Genomic DNA, 15,208 nt, shown 5'->3' with positions numbered 1-15,208 from the left:
GTTCTAAGTTCTAACGCCAAGTAACTAAATCTCTTATTTATTGCAATTTATTGAGGTCATTTTTGTTTTGTCTTGTTGATGAAATATAAAGATAGTATGAATGTAAACAGCTGAATATAAGCTTTCCAACCATCCTGGGTTAACAATCGGTAGAACTTCATCATATGCTATTTCTTCAATAGTATGCTATGTATTTATTGAGCCTATTAGTTTAGTCTGTAGAGCATAAAGTTAAAAATGCCAAGAACATACTTTCAATCAGTCTCCAAGCCAATACTTGATGCTCCTTTAATGTTGAAAATAGATGTATGTTCTTCTCCATAATGTGTATGTCTATATTTCCTTTGAGGGGAAGCTGATAGAATGATTAGATGAATCAATTGCATATAGGTGATGAATTGTTATTTATTGATAAAACACATGGAAAAAACATTAATGGTTCTAAGTTCTAACACTAAGTATGAAAATCTCTTTTGTATTGTAATTTTTCTAAAGTCATATTAGTTTCTTCATGTTGATAATTTATATTTATAACTTCATGGTACACCTCTGAAATTAAGCTTTCCAAATCTCCCGGGTTAACTATCATTAGCAATTCTTCATATGCTGGACTTCCAGGAGTTTGTGCAAAAAGGCCTGTTAGCTCAGATGGTTAGAGCGTGGTGCTAATAACGCCAAGGTCACAGGTTCTATCCCTGTACAGGCCAAGTTTAATTGTTTGTAAAAAGATTAATTTTTCTTGTGTCTCATTTTTGACTGTTTATCACCTTGGATCAAATGCTGCTTGAAGGATTGGATGAATACATTTGATATAGTTGTAGAATTAATTATTATTCTGAAAGCTCCTGGAATATCGATTAATGGTTCTAAGTTCTAACGCCAAGTAACTAAATCTCTTATTTATTGCAATTTATTGAGGTCATTTTTGTTTTGTCTTGTTGATGAAATATAAAGATAGTATGAATGTAAACAGCTGAATATAAGCTTTCCAACTATCCCAGGTTAACAATCGGTAGCACTTCATCATCTGCTATTTCTTCAATAGTATGCTATATATTTATTGAGCCTATTAATTTAGTCTTTAGAGCATAAAGTTAACAATGCCCAGAACATACTTTCAATCAGTCTCTAAGGCAATACTTGATGCTCCTTTAATGTTGAAAATAGATGTATTTTCTTCAGTATCATTTGTATGTCTATATTTCCTTCGAGGGGAAGCTGACACAATGATTAGATGAATCAATTGCATATAGGTGATGAATTGTTATTTTTTGCTAAAACACATGGAAAAAACATTAATGGCTCTAAGTTCTAACACTAAGTATGAAAATCTCTTTTGTATTGTAATTTTTCTAAAGTCATATTAGTTTCTTCATGTTGATATTATATATTTATAACTTCATGGTAAACCTCCGAAATTAAGCTTTCCAAATCTCCCAGGTTAACTATCATTAGCACTTCTTCATATGCTGGACTTCCAGGAATTTGTGCAGACCGGCCTGTTAGCTCAGATGGTTAGAGCGTGGTGCTAATAACGCCAAGGTCACAGGTTCGATTCCTGTACAGGCCAAGTTTAATTGTTTGAAAAAAGATTAATTTTTCTTGTGTCTCATTTTTGACTGTTTATCACCTTGGATCAAACGATGCTTGAAGGATTGGATGAATACATTTGATATAGTTGTAGAATTAATTATTATTCTGAAAGCTCCTGGAATATCTATTAATGGTTCCAAGTTCTAACACCAAGTAACTAAATCTCTTATTTATTTATTGCAATTTATTGAGGTCATTTTTGTTTTGTCTTGTTGATGAAATATAAAAATAGTATGAATGTAAACAGCTGAATATAAGCTTTCCAACTATCCCGGGTTAACAATCAGTAGCACTTCATCATCTGCTATTTCTTCAATAGTATGCTATATATTTATTGAGCCTATTAGTTTAGTCTTTAGAGCATAAAGTTAACAATGCCAAGAACATACTTTCAATCAGTCTCTAAGCCAATACTTGATGCTCCTTTAATGTTGAAAATAGATGTATTTTCTTCAGTATCATTTGTATGTCTATATTTCCTTCGAGGGGAAGCTGACACAATGATTAGATGAATCAATTGCATATAGGTGATGAATTGTTATTTATTGCTAAAACACATGGAAAAAACATTATGGTTCTAAGTTCTAACACTAAGTATGAAAATCTCTTTTGTATTGTAATTTTTTTAAAGTCATATAAGTTTCTTCATGTTGATATTATATATTTATAACTTTCATATTCATATGCTGGACTTCCAGGATTTTGTGCAAAATGGCCTGTTAGCTCAGATGGTTAGAGCGTGGTGCTAATAACGCCAAGGTCACAGGTTCGATCCCTGTACAGGCCAAGTTTAATTGTTTGTAAAAAGATACATTTTTCTTGTGTCTCATTTTTGACTGTTTATCACCTTGGATCAAAAGCTACTTGAAGGATTGGATGAATACATTTGATATAGTTGTAGAATTAATTATCATTCTGAAAGCTCCTGGAATATCTTTAATTGGTTCCAAGTTCTAACGCCAAGTAACTAAATCTCTTATTTATTGCAATTTATTGAGGTCATTTTTGTTTTGTCTTGTTGATGAAATATAAAGATAGTATAAATGTAAACAGCTGAATATAAGCTTTCCAACTATCCCGGGTTAACAATCAGTAGCACTTCATCATCTGCTATTTCTTCAATAGTATGCTATATATTTAGTGAGCCTATTAGTTTAGTCTTTAGAGCATAAAGTTAAAAATGCCAAGGACATACTTTCAATCAGTCTCCAAGCCAATACTTGATGCTCCTGTAATGTTGAAAATAGATGTATTTTCTTCTGTATCATGTGTATCTCTATATTTCCTTTGAGGGGAAGCTGATAGAATGATTAAACGAATCAATTGCATATAGGTGATGAATTGTTATTTATTGCTAAAACACATGGAAAAAACATTAATGGTTCTAAGTTCTAACACTAAGTATGAAAATCTCTTTTGTATTGTAATTTTTCTAAAGTCATATTAGTTTCTTCATGTTGATAATTTATATTTATAACTTCATGGTACACCTCTGAAATTAAGTGTTCCAAATCTCCCGGGTTAACTATCATTAGCACTTCTTCATATGCTCGACTTCCAGGTATTTGTGCAAAATGGCCTGTTAGCTCAGATGGTTGTTATTTCTTGCTAAAACACATGGAAGAAACATTAATGGTTCTAAGTTCTAACACTAAGTATGAAAATCTCTTTTGTATTGTAATTTTTTAAAGTCATATTAGTTTCTTCATGTTGATATTATATAAGTATAACTTCATGGTAAACCTCTGAAATTAAGCTTTCCAAATCTCCCGGGTTAACTATCATTAGCACTTCTTCATATGCTGGACTTCCAGGAATTTGTGCAAAACGGCCTGTTAGCTCAGATGGTTAGAGCGTGGTGCTAATAACGCCAAGGTCACAGGTTCGATCCCTGTACAGGCCAAGTTTAATTGTTTGTAAAAAGATTAATTTTTCTTGTGTCTCATTTTTGACTGTTTATCACCATGGATCAAAAGCTACTTGAAGGATTGGATGAATACATTTGATATAGTTGTAGAATTAATTATTATTCTGAAAGCTCCTGGAATATCTATAATTGGTTCTAAGTTCTAACGCCAAGTAACTAAATCTCTTATTTATTGCAATTTATTGAGGTCATTTTTGTTTTGTCTTGTTGATGAAATATAAAGATAGTATGAATGTAAACAGCTGAATATAAGCTTTCCAACTATCCCGGGTTAACAATCAGTAGCACTTCATCATCTGCTATTTCTTCAATAGTATGCTATATATTTAGTGAGCCTATTAGTTTAGTCTTTAGAGCATAAAGTTAAAAATGCCAGGGACATACTTTCAATCAGTCTCCAAGCCAATACTTGATGCTCCTTTAATTTTGAAAATAGATGTATTTTCTTCTGTATCATGTGTATCTCTATATTTCCTTTGAGGGGAAGCTGATAGAATGATTAGATGAATCAATTGCATATAGGTGATGAATTGTTATTTATTGCTAAAACACATGGAAAAAACATTAATGGCTCTAAGTTCTAACACTAAGTATGAAAATCTCTTTTGTATTGTAATTTTTCTAAAGTCATATTAGTTTCTTCATGTTGATAATATATATTTATAACTTCATGGTAAACCTCCGAAATTAAGCTTTCCAAATCTCCAGGGTTAACTATCATTAGCACTTCTTCATATGCTGGACTTCCAGGAATTTGTGCAGACCGGCCAGTTAGCTCAGATGGTTAGAGCGTGGTGCTAATAACGCCAAGGTCACAGGTTCGATCCCTGTACAGGCCAAGTTTAATTGTTTGAAAAAAGATTAATTTTTCTTGTGTCTCATTTTTGACTGTTTATCACCTTGGATCAAACGATGCTTGAAGGATTGGATGAATACATTTGATATAGTTGTAGAATTAATTATTATTCTGAAAGCTCCTGGAATATCTATTAATGGTTCTAAGTTCTAACACCAAGTACTAAATCTCTTATTTATTGCAATTTATTGAGGTCATTTTTGTTTTGTCTTGTTGATGAAATATAAAAATAGTATGAATGTAAACAGCTGAATATAAGCTTTCCAACTATCCCGGGTTAACAATCAGTAGCACTTCATCATCTGCTATTTCTTCAATAGTATGCTATATATTTAGTGAGCCTATTAGTTTAGTCTTCAGAGCATAAAGTTAAAAATGCCAAGGACATACTTTCAATCCGTCTCCAAGCCAATACTTGATGCTCCTTTAATGTTGAAAATAGATGTATTTTCTTCTGTATCATGTGTATCTCTATATTTCCTTTGAGGGGAAGCTGATAGAATGATTAAATGAATCAATTGCATATAGGTGATGCATTGTTATTTATTGCTAAAACACATGGAAAAAACATTAATGGTTCTAAGTTCTAACACTAAGTATGAAAATCTCTTTTGTATTGTAATTTTTTTAAAGTCATATAAGTTTCTTCATGTTGATATTATATATTTATAACTTCATGGTAAACCTCTGAAGTTAAGCTTTCCAAATCTCCCGGGTTAACTATCATTAGCACTTCTTCATATGCTGGACTTCCAGTAATTTGTGCAAAATGGCCTGTTAGCTCAGATGGTTAGAGCGTGGTGCTAATAACGCCAAGGTCACAGGTTCGATCCCTGTACAGGCCAAGTTTAATTGTTTGTAAAAAGATTAATTTTTCTTGTGTCTCATTTTTGACTGTTTATCACCTTGGATCAAATGCTGCTTGAAGGATTGGATGAATACATTTGATATAGTTGTAGAATTAATTATTATTCTGAAAGCTCCTGAAATATCTATTAATGGTTCTAAGTTCTAACGCCAAGTAACTAAATCTCTTATTTATTGCAATTTATTGAGGTCATTTTTGTTTTGTCTTGTTGATGAAATATAAAGATAGTATGAATGTAAACAGCTGAATATAAGCTTTCCAACTATCCCAGGTTAACAATCGGTAGCACTTCATCATCTGCTATTTCTTCAATAGTATGCTATGTATTTATTGAGCCTATTAGTTTAGTCTGGAGAGCATAAAGTTAAAAATGCCAAGGACATACTTTCAATCAGTCTCCAAGCCAATACTTGATGCTCCTTTAATGTTGAAAATAGATGTATTTTCTTCTGTATCATGTGTATCTCTATATTTCCTTTGAGGGGAAGCTGATAGAATGATTAAATGAATCAATTGCATATAGGTGATGAATTGTTATTTATTGCTAAAACACACGGAAAAAACATTAATGGTTCTAAGTTCTAACACTAAGTATGAAAATCTCTTTTGTATTGTAATTTTTTTAAAGTCATATAAGTTTCTTCATGTTGATATTATATATTTATAACTTCATGGTAAACCTCTGAAGTTAAGCTTTCCAAATCTCCCGGGTTAACTATCATTAGCACTTCTTCATATGCTGGACTTCCAGTAATTTGTGCAAAATGGCCTGTTAGCTCAGATGGTTAGAGCGTGGTGCTAATAACGCCAAGGTCACAGGTTCGATCCCTGTACAAGCCAAGTTTAATTGTTTGTAAAAAGATTAATTTTTCTTGTGTCTCATTTTTGACTGTTTATCACCTTGGATCAAACGCTGCTTGAAGGATTGGATGAATACATTTGATATAGTTGTAGAATTAATTATTATTCTGAAAGCTCCTGAAATATCTATTAATGGTTCTAAGTTCTAACGCCAAGTAACTAAATCTCTTATTTATTGCAATTTATTGAGGTCATTTTTGTTTTGTCTTGTTGATGAAATATAAAGATAGTATGAATGTAAACAGCTGAATATAAGCTTTCCAAATATCCCGGGTTAACAATCGGTAGCACTTCATCATCTGCTATTTCTTCAATACTATGCTATGTATTTATTGAGCCTATTAGTTTAGTCTGGAGAGCATAAAGTTAAAAATGCCAAGGACATACTTTCAATCAGTCTCCAAGCCAATACTTGATGCTCCTTTAATGTTGAAAATAGATGTATTTTCTTCTGTATAATGTGTATGTCTATATTTCCTTTGAGGGGAAGCTAATAGAATGATTAGATCAATCAATTGCATATAGGTGATGAATTGTTATTTATTGCTAAAACACATGGAAAAAAACATTAATGGCTCTAAGTTCTAACACTAAGTATGAAAATCTCTTTTGTATTGTAATTTTTCTAAAGTCATATTAGCTTCTTCATGTTGATAATTTATATTTATAACTTCATGGTACACCTCTGAAATTAAGCTTTCCAAATCTCCCGGGTTAACTATCATTAGCACTTCTTCATATGCTCGACTTCCAGGTATTTGTGCAAAATGGCCTGTTAGCTCAGATGGTTGTTATTTATTGCTAAAACACATGGAAGAAACATAAGTTCTAACACTAAGTATGAAAATCTCTTTTGTATTGTAATTTTTTAAAGTCATATTAGTTTCTTCATGTTGATATTATATAAGTATAACTTCATGGTAAACCTCTGAAATTAAGCTTTCCAAATCTCCCGGGTTAACTATCATTAGCACTTCTTCAAATGCTGGACTTCCAGGAATTTGTGCAAAACGGCCTGTTAGCTCAGATGGTTAGAGCGTGGTGCTAATAACGCCAAGGTCACAGGTCCGATCCCTGTACAGGCCAAGTTTAATTGTTTGTAAAAAGATACATTTTTCTTGTGTCTCATTTTTGACTGTTTATCACCTTGGATCAAAAGCTACTTGAAGGATTGGATGAATACATTTGATATAGTTGTAGAATTAATTATCATTCTGAAAGCTCCTGGAATATCTATAATTGGTTCTAAGTTCTAACGCCAAGTAACTAAATATCTTATTTATTGCAATTTATTGAGGTCATTTTTGTTTTGTCTTGTTGATGAAATATAAAGATAGTATGAATGTAAACAGCTGAATATAAGCTTTCCAACTATCCCGGGTTAACAATCGGTAGCACTTCATCATCTGCTATTTCTTCAATAGTATGCTATATATTTAGTGAGCCTATTCCTTTAGTCTTTAGAGCATAAAGTTAAAAATGCCAAGGACATACTTACAATCCATCTCCAAGCCAATACTTGATGCTCCTTTAATGTTGAAAATAAATGTATTTTCTTCTGTAACATGTGTATCTCTATATTTCCTTTGAGGGGAAGCTGATAGAATGGTTAAATGAATCAATTGCATATAGGTGATGAATTGTTATTTATTGCTAAAACACATGGAAAAAACATTAATGGTTCTAAGTTCTAACACTAAGTATGAAAATCTCTTTTGTATTGTAATTTTTTTAAAGTCATATTAGTTTCTTCATGTGGATATTATATATTTATAAATTCATGGTAAACCTCTGAAATGAAGCTTTCCAAATCTCCCGGGTTAACTATCATTAGCACTTCTTCATATGCTGGACTTCCAGGAATTTGTGCAAAATGGCCTGTTAGCTCAGATGGTTAGAGCGTGGTTCTAATAACGCCAAGGTCACAGGTTCGATCCCTGTAAAGGCCAAGTTTAATTGTTTGAAAAAAGATTAATTTTTCTTGTGTCTCATTTTTGACTGTTTATCACCTTGGATCAAATGCTGCTTGAAGGATTGGATGAATACATTTGATATAGTTGTAGAATTAATTATTATTCTGAAAGCTCCTGGAATATCTATTAATGGTTCTAAGTTCTAACGCCAAGTAACTAAATCTCTTATTTATTGAAATTTATTGTGGTCATTTTTGTTTTGTCTTGTTGATGAAATATAAAGATAGTATGAATGTAAACAGCTGAATATAAGCTTTTCAACTATCCCGGGTTAACAATCGGTAGCACTTCATCATCTGCTATTTCTTCAATAGTATGCTATATATTTATTGAGCCTCTTAGTTTAGTCTTTAGAGCATAAAGTTAACAATGCCAAGAACATACTTTCAATCAGTCTCTAAGCCAATACTTGATGCTCCTTTAATGTTGAAAATAGATGTATTTTCTTCAGTATCATTTGTATCTCTATATTTCCTTTGAGGGGAAGCTGATAGAATGATTAAATGAATCAATTGCATATAGGTGATGAATTGTTATTTATTGCTAAAACACATGGAAAAAACATTAATGGTTCTAAGTTCTAACACTAAGTATGAAAATATCTTTTGTATTGTAATTTTTTTAAAGTCATATAAGTTTCTTCATGTTGATATTATATATTTATAACTTCATGGTAAACCTCTGAAATTAAGCTTTCCAAATCTCCCGGGTTAACTATCATTAGCACTTCTTCATATGCTGGACTTCCAGTAATTTGTGCAAAATGGCCTGTTAGCTCAGATGGTTAGAGCGTGGTGCTAATAACGCCAAGGTCACAGGTTCGATCCCTGTACAGGCCAAGTTTAATTGTTTGTAAAAAGATAAATTTTTCTTGTGTCTTATTTTTGACTGTTTATCACCTTGGATCAAACGCTGCTTGAAGGATTGGATGAATACATTTGATATAGTTGTAGAATTAATTATTATTCTGAAAGCTCCTGAAATATCTATTAATGGTTCTAAGTTCTAACGCCAAGTAACTAAATCTCTTATTTATTGCAATTTATTGAGGTCATTTTTGTTTTGTCTTGTTGATGAAATATAAAGATAGTATGAATGTAAACAGCTGAATATAAGCTTTCCAACTATCCTGGGTTAACAATCGGTAGAATTTCATCATATGCTATTTCTTCAATAGTATGCTATGTATTTATTGAGCCTATTAGTTTAGTCTGTAGAGCATAAAGTTGAAAATGCCAAGGACATACTTTCAATCAGTCTCCAAGCCAATACTTGATGCTCCTTTAATGTTGAAAATAGATGTATTTTCTTCTGTATAATGTGTATGTCTATATTTCCTTTGAGGGGAAGCTGATAGAATGATTAGATGAATCAATTGCATATAGGTGATGAATTGTTATTTATTGCTAAAACACATGGAAAAAACATTAATGGTTCTAAGTTCTAACACTAAGTATGAAAATCTCTTTTGTATTGTAATTTTTTTAAAGTCATATAAGTTTCTTCATGTTGATATTATATATTTATAACTTCATGGTAAACCTCTGAAGTTAAGCTTTCCAAATCTCCCGGGTTAACTATCATTAGCACTTCTTCATATGCTGGACTTCCAGTAATTTGTGCAAAATGGCCTGTTAGCTCAGATGGTTAGAGCGTGGTGCTAATAACGCCAAGGTCACAGGTTCGATCCCTGTACAAGCCAAGTTTAATTGTTTGTAAAAAGATTAATTTTTCTTGTGTCTCATTTTTGACTGTTTATCACCTTGGATCAAACGCTGCTTGAAGGATTGGATGAATACATTTGATATAGTTGTAGAATTAATTATTATTCTGAAAGCTCCTGAAATATCTATTAATGGTTCTAAGTTCTAACGCCAAGTAACTAAATCTCTTATTTATTGCAATTTATTGAGGTCATTTTTGTTTTGTCTTGTTGATGAAATATAAAGATAGTATGAATGTAAACAGCTGAATATAAGCTTTCCAAATATCCCGGGTTAACAATCGGTAGCACTTCATCATCTGCTATTTCTTCAATACTATGCTATGTATTTATTGAGCCTATTAGTTTAGTCTGGAGAGCATAAAGTTAAAAATGCCAAGGACATACTTTCAATCAGTCTCCAAGCCAATACTTGATGCTCCTTTAATGTTGAAAATAGATGTATTTTCTTCTGTATAATGTGTATGTCTATATTTCCTTTGAGGGGAAGCTAATAGAATGATTAGATCAATCAATTGCATATAGGTGATGAATTGTTATTTATTGCTAAAACACATGGAAAAAAACATTAATGGCTCTAAGTTCTAACACTAAGTATGAAAATCTCTTTTGTATTGTAATTTTTCTAAAGTCATATTAGCTTCTTCATGTTGATAATTTATATTTATAACTTCATGGTACACCTCTGAAATTAAGCTTTCCAAATCTCCCGGGTTAACTATCATTAGCACTTCTTCATATGCTCGACTTCCAGGTATTTGTGCAAAATGGCCTGTTAGCTCAGATGGTTGTTATTTATTGCTAAAACACATGGAAGAAACATAAGTTCTAACACTAAGTATGAAAATCTCTTTTGTATTGTAATTTTTTAAAGTCATATTAGTTTCTTCATGTTGATATTATATAAGTATAACTTCATGGTAAACCTCTGAAATTAAGCTTTCCAAATCTCCCGGGTTAACTATCATTAGCACTTCTTCAAATGCTGGACTTCCAGGAATTTGTGCAAAACGGCCTGTTAGCTCAGATGGTTAGAGCGTGGTGCTAATAACGCCAAGGTCACAGGTCCGATCCCTGTACAGGCCAAGTTTAATTGTTTGTAAAAAGATACATTTTTCTTGTGTCTCATTTTTGACTGTTTATCACCTTGGATCAAAAGCTACTTGAAGGATTGGATGAATACATTTGATATAGTTGTAGAATTAATTATCATTCTGAAAGCTCCTGGAATATCTATAATTGGTTCTAAGTTCTAACGCCAAGTAACTAAATATCTTATTTATTGCAATTTATTGAGGTCATTTTTGTTTTGTCTTGTTGATGAAATATAAAGATAGTATGAATGTAAACAGCTGAATATAAGCTTTCCAACTATCCCGGGTTAACAATCAGTAGCACTTCATCATCTGCTATTTCTTCAATAGTATGCTATATATTTATTGAGCCTATTAGTTTAGTCTTTAGAGCATAAAGTTAACAATGCCAAGAACATACTTTCAATCAGTCTCTAAGCCAATACTTGATGCTCCTTTAATGTTGAAAATAGATGTATTTTCTTCAGTATCATTTGTATGTCTATATTTCCTTCGAGGGGAAGCTGACACAATGATTAGATGAATCAATTGCATATAGGTGAGGAATTGTTATTTATTGCTAAAACACATGGAAAAAACATTAATGGCTCTAAGTTCTAACACTAAGTATGAAAATCTCTTTTGTATTGTAATTTTTCTAAAGTCATATTAGTTTCTTCATGTTGATATTATATATTTATAACTTCATGGTAAACCTCCGAAATTAAGCTTTCCAAATCTCCCGGGTTAACTATCATTAGCACTTCTTCATATGCTGGACTTCCAGGAATTTGTGCAGACCGGCCTGTTAGCTCAGATGGTTAGAGCGTGGTGCTAATAACGCCAAGGTCACAGGTTCGATCCCTGTACAGGCCAAGATTAATTGTTTGAAAAAAGATGAATTTTTCTTGTGTCTCATTTTTGACTGTTTATCACCTTGGATCAAACGATGCTTGAAGGATTGGATGAATACATTTGATATAGTTGTAGAATTAATTATTATTCTGAAAGCTCCTGGAATATCTATTAATGGTTCTAAGTTCTAACACCAAGTAACTAAATCTCTTATTTATTGCAATTTATTGAGGTCATTTTTGTTTTGTCTTGTTGATGAAATATAAAAATAGTATGAATGTAAACAGCTGAATATAAGCTTTCCAACTATCCCGGGTTAACAATCAGTAGCACTTCATCATCTGCTATTTCTTCAATAGTATGCTATATATTTAGTGAGCCTATTAGTTTAGTCTTCAGAGCATAAAGTTAAAAATGCCAAGGACATACTTTCAATCCGTCTCCAAGCCAATACTTGATGCTCCTTTAATGTTGAAAATAGATGTATTTTCTTCTGTATCATGTGTATCTCTATATTTCCTTTGAGGGGAAGCTGATAGAATGATTAAATGAATCAATTGCATATAGGTGATGAATTGTTATTTATTGCTAAAACACATGGAAAAAACATTAATGGTTCTAAGTTCTAACACTAAGTATGAAAATCTCTTTTGTATTGTAATTTTTTTAAAGTCATATAAGTTTCTTCATGTTGATATTATATATTTATAACTTCATGGTAAATCTCTGAAGTTAAGCTTTCCAAATCTCCCAGGTTAACTATCATTAGCACTTCTTCATATGCTGGACTTCCAGTAATTTGTGCAAAATGGCCTGTTAGCTCAGATGGTTAGAGCGTGGTGCTAATAACGCCAAGGTCACAGGTTCGATCCCTGTACAAGCCAAGTTTAATTGTTTGTAAAAAGATTAATTTTTCTTGTGTCTCATTTTTGACTGTTTATCACCTTGGATCAAACGCTGCTTGAAGGATTGGATGAATACATTTGATATAGTTGTAGAATTAATTATTATTCTGAAAGCTCCTGAAATATCTATTAATGGTTCTCAGTTCTAACGCCAAGTAACTAAATCTCCTATTTATTGCAATTTATTGAGGTCATTTTTGTTTTGTCTTGTTGATGAAATATAAAGATAGTATGAATGTAAACAGCTGAATATAAGCTTTCCAAATATCCCGGGTTAACAATCGGTAGCACTTCATCATCTGCTATTTCTTCAATAGTATGCTATGTATTTATTGAGCCTATTAGTTTAGTCTGGAGAGCATAAAGTTAAAAATGCCAAGGACATACTTTCAATCAGTCTCCAAGCCAATACTTGATGCTCCTTTAATGTTGAAAATAGATGTATTTTCTTCTGTATAATGTGTATGTCTATATTTCCTTTGAGGGGAAGCTAATAGAATGATTAGATCAATCAATTGCATATAGGTGATGAATTGTTATTTATTGCTAAAACACATGGAAAAAAACATTAATGGCTCTAAGTTCTAACACTAAGTATGAAAATCTCTTTTGTATTGTAATTTTTCTAAAGTCATATTAGTTTCTTCATGTTGATAATTTATATTTATAACTTCATGGTACACCTCTGAAATTAAGCTTTCCAAATCTCCCGGGTTAACTATCATTAGCACTTCTTCATATGCTCGACTTCCAGGTATTTGTGCAAAATGGCCTGTTAGCTCAGATGGTTGTTATTTATTGCTAAAACACATGGAAGAAACATTAATGGTTCTAAGTTCTAACACTAAGTATGAAAATCTCTTTTGTATTGTAATTTTTTAAAGTCATATTAGTTTCTTCATGTTGATATTATATAAGTATAACTTCATGGTAAACCTCTGAAATTAGGCTTTCCAAATCTCCCGGGTTAACTATCATTAGCACTTCTTCAAATGCTGGACTTCCAGGAATTTGTGCAAAACGGCCTGTTAGCTCAGATGGTTAGAGCGTGGTGCTAATAACGCCAAGGTCACAGGTTCGATCCCTGTACAGGCCAAGTTTAATTGTTTGTAAAAAGATTAATTTTTCTTGTGTCTCATTTTTGACTGTTTATCACCATGGATCAAAAGCTACTTGAAGGATTGGATGAATACATTTGATATAGTTGTAGAATTAATTATTATTCTGAAAGCTCCTGGAATATCTATTAATGGTTCTAAGTTCTAACGCCAAGTAACTAAATCTCATATTTATTGCAATTTATTGAGGTCATTTTTGTTTTGTCTTGTTGATGAAATATAAAGATAGTATGAATGTAAACAGCTGAATATAAGCTTTCCAACTATCCCGGGTTAACAATCAGTAGCACTTCATCATCTGCTATTTCTTCAATAGTATGCTATATATTTAGTGAGCCTATTAGTTTAGTCTTTAGAGCATAAAGTTAAAAATGCCAGGGACATACTTTCAATCAGTCTCCAAGCCAATACTTGATGCTCCTTTAATGTTGAAAATAGATGTATTTTCTTCTGTATAATGTGTATCTCTATATTTCCTTTGAGGGGAAGCTGATAGAATGTTTAGATGAATCAATTGCATATAGGTGATGAATTGTTATTTATTGCTAAAACACATGGAAAAAACATTAATGGTTCTAAGTTCTAACACTAAGTATGAAAATCTCTTTTGTATTGTAATTTTTCTAAAGTCATATTAGTTTCTTCATGTTGATATTATATATTTATAACTTCATGGTAAACCTCTGAAATTAAGCTTTCCAAATCTCCCGGGTTAACTATCATTAGCACTTCTTCATATGCTGGACTTCCAGTCATTTGTGCAAAATGGCCTGTTAGCTCAGATGGTTAGAGCGTGGTGCTAATAACGCCAAGGTCACAGGTTCGATCCCTGTACAGGCCAAGTTTAATTGTTTGTAAAAAGATAAATGTTTCTTGTGTCTCATTTTTGACTGTTTATCACCTTGGATCAAACGCTGCTTAAAGGATTGGATGAATACATTTGATATAGTTGTAGAATTAATTATTATTCTGAAAGCTCCTGAAATATCTATTAATGGTTCTAAGTTCTAACGCCAAGTAACTAAATCTCTTATTTATTGCAATTTATTGAGGTCATTTTTGTTTTGTCTTGTTGATGAAATATAAATATAGTATGAATGTAAACAGCTGAATATAAGCTTTCCAACTATCCCGGGTTAACAATCGGTAGCACTTCATCATCTGCTATTTCTTCAATAGTATGCTATATATTTATTGAGCCTATTAGTTTAGTCTTTAGAGCATAAAGTTAACAATGCCAAGAACATACTTTCAATCAGTCTCTAAGCCAATACTTGATGCTTCTTTAATGTTGAAAATAGATGTATTTTCCTCAGTATCATTTGTATGTCTATATTTCCTTCGGGGGGGAAGCTGACACAATGATTAGATGAATCAATTGCATATAGGTGATGAATTGTTATTTATTGCTAAAACACATGGAAAAAACATTAATGGCTCTAAGTTCTAACACTAA

At 31.9% G+C, this 15,208-nt stretch overlaps 8 non-coding genes across 8 annotated transcripts; all 8 read left to right on the top strand.

Annotated features, from left to right (window-relative positions):
* The first annotated feature begins 1,496 nt into the window (after positions 1–1,496).
* On the top strand, positions 1,497–1,570 carry TRNAI-AAU (transfer RNA isoleucine (anticodon AAU)). The gene has a single exon. It is a non-coding gene; the product is annotated as a tRNA-Ile (tRNA).
* Positions 1,571–2,306: 736 nt separating this feature from the next.
* On the top strand, positions 2,307–2,380 carry TRNAI-AAU (transfer RNA isoleucine (anticodon AAU)). The gene has a single exon. It is a non-coding gene; the product is annotated as a tRNA-Ile (tRNA).
* A 1,042-nt stretch (positions 2,381–3,422) lies between these two features.
* TRNAI-AAU (transfer RNA isoleucine (anticodon AAU)) lies at positions 3,423–3,496 on the top strand. The gene has a single exon. It is a non-coding gene; the product is annotated as a tRNA-Ile (tRNA).
* Positions 3,497–5,147: 1,651 nt separating this feature from the next.
* Positions 5,148–5,221, top strand: TRNAI-AAU (transfer RNA isoleucine (anticodon AAU)). The gene has a single exon. It is a non-coding gene; the product is annotated as a tRNA-Ile (tRNA).
* Positions 5,222–8,843: 3,622 nt separating this feature from the next.
* TRNAI-AAU (transfer RNA isoleucine (anticodon AAU)) lies at positions 8,844–8,917 on the top strand. Its single transcript has one exon. It is a non-coding gene; the product is annotated as a tRNA-Ile (tRNA).
* Positions 8,918–11,676: 2,759 nt separating this feature from the next.
* Positions 11,677–11,750, top strand: TRNAI-AAU (transfer RNA isoleucine (anticodon AAU)). Its single transcript has one exon. It is a non-coding gene; the product is annotated as a tRNA-Ile (tRNA).
* A 1,906-nt stretch (positions 11,751–13,656) lies between these two features.
* On the top strand, positions 13,657–13,730 carry TRNAI-AAU (transfer RNA isoleucine (anticodon AAU)). The gene has a single exon. It is a non-coding gene; the product is annotated as a tRNA-Ile (tRNA).
* A 789-nt stretch (positions 13,731–14,519) lies between these two features.
* Positions 14,520–14,593, top strand: TRNAI-AAU (transfer RNA isoleucine (anticodon AAU)). Its single transcript has one exon. It is a non-coding gene; the product is annotated as a tRNA-Ile (tRNA).
* Positions 14,594–15,208: the final 615 nt, after the last annotated feature.

The sequence above is a fragment of the Lissotriton vulgaris genome, chromosome 4_1 (genome assembly GCF_964263255.1).
Source record: "Lissotriton vulgaris chromosome 4_1, aLisVul1.2, whole genome shotgun sequence".
Classification (NCBI taxonomy): Eukaryota; Metazoa; Chordata; class Amphibia; order Caudata; family Salamandridae; genus Lissotriton; species Lissotriton vulgaris.
This window is presented reverse-complemented; position numbering and strand designations above follow the sequence as displayed.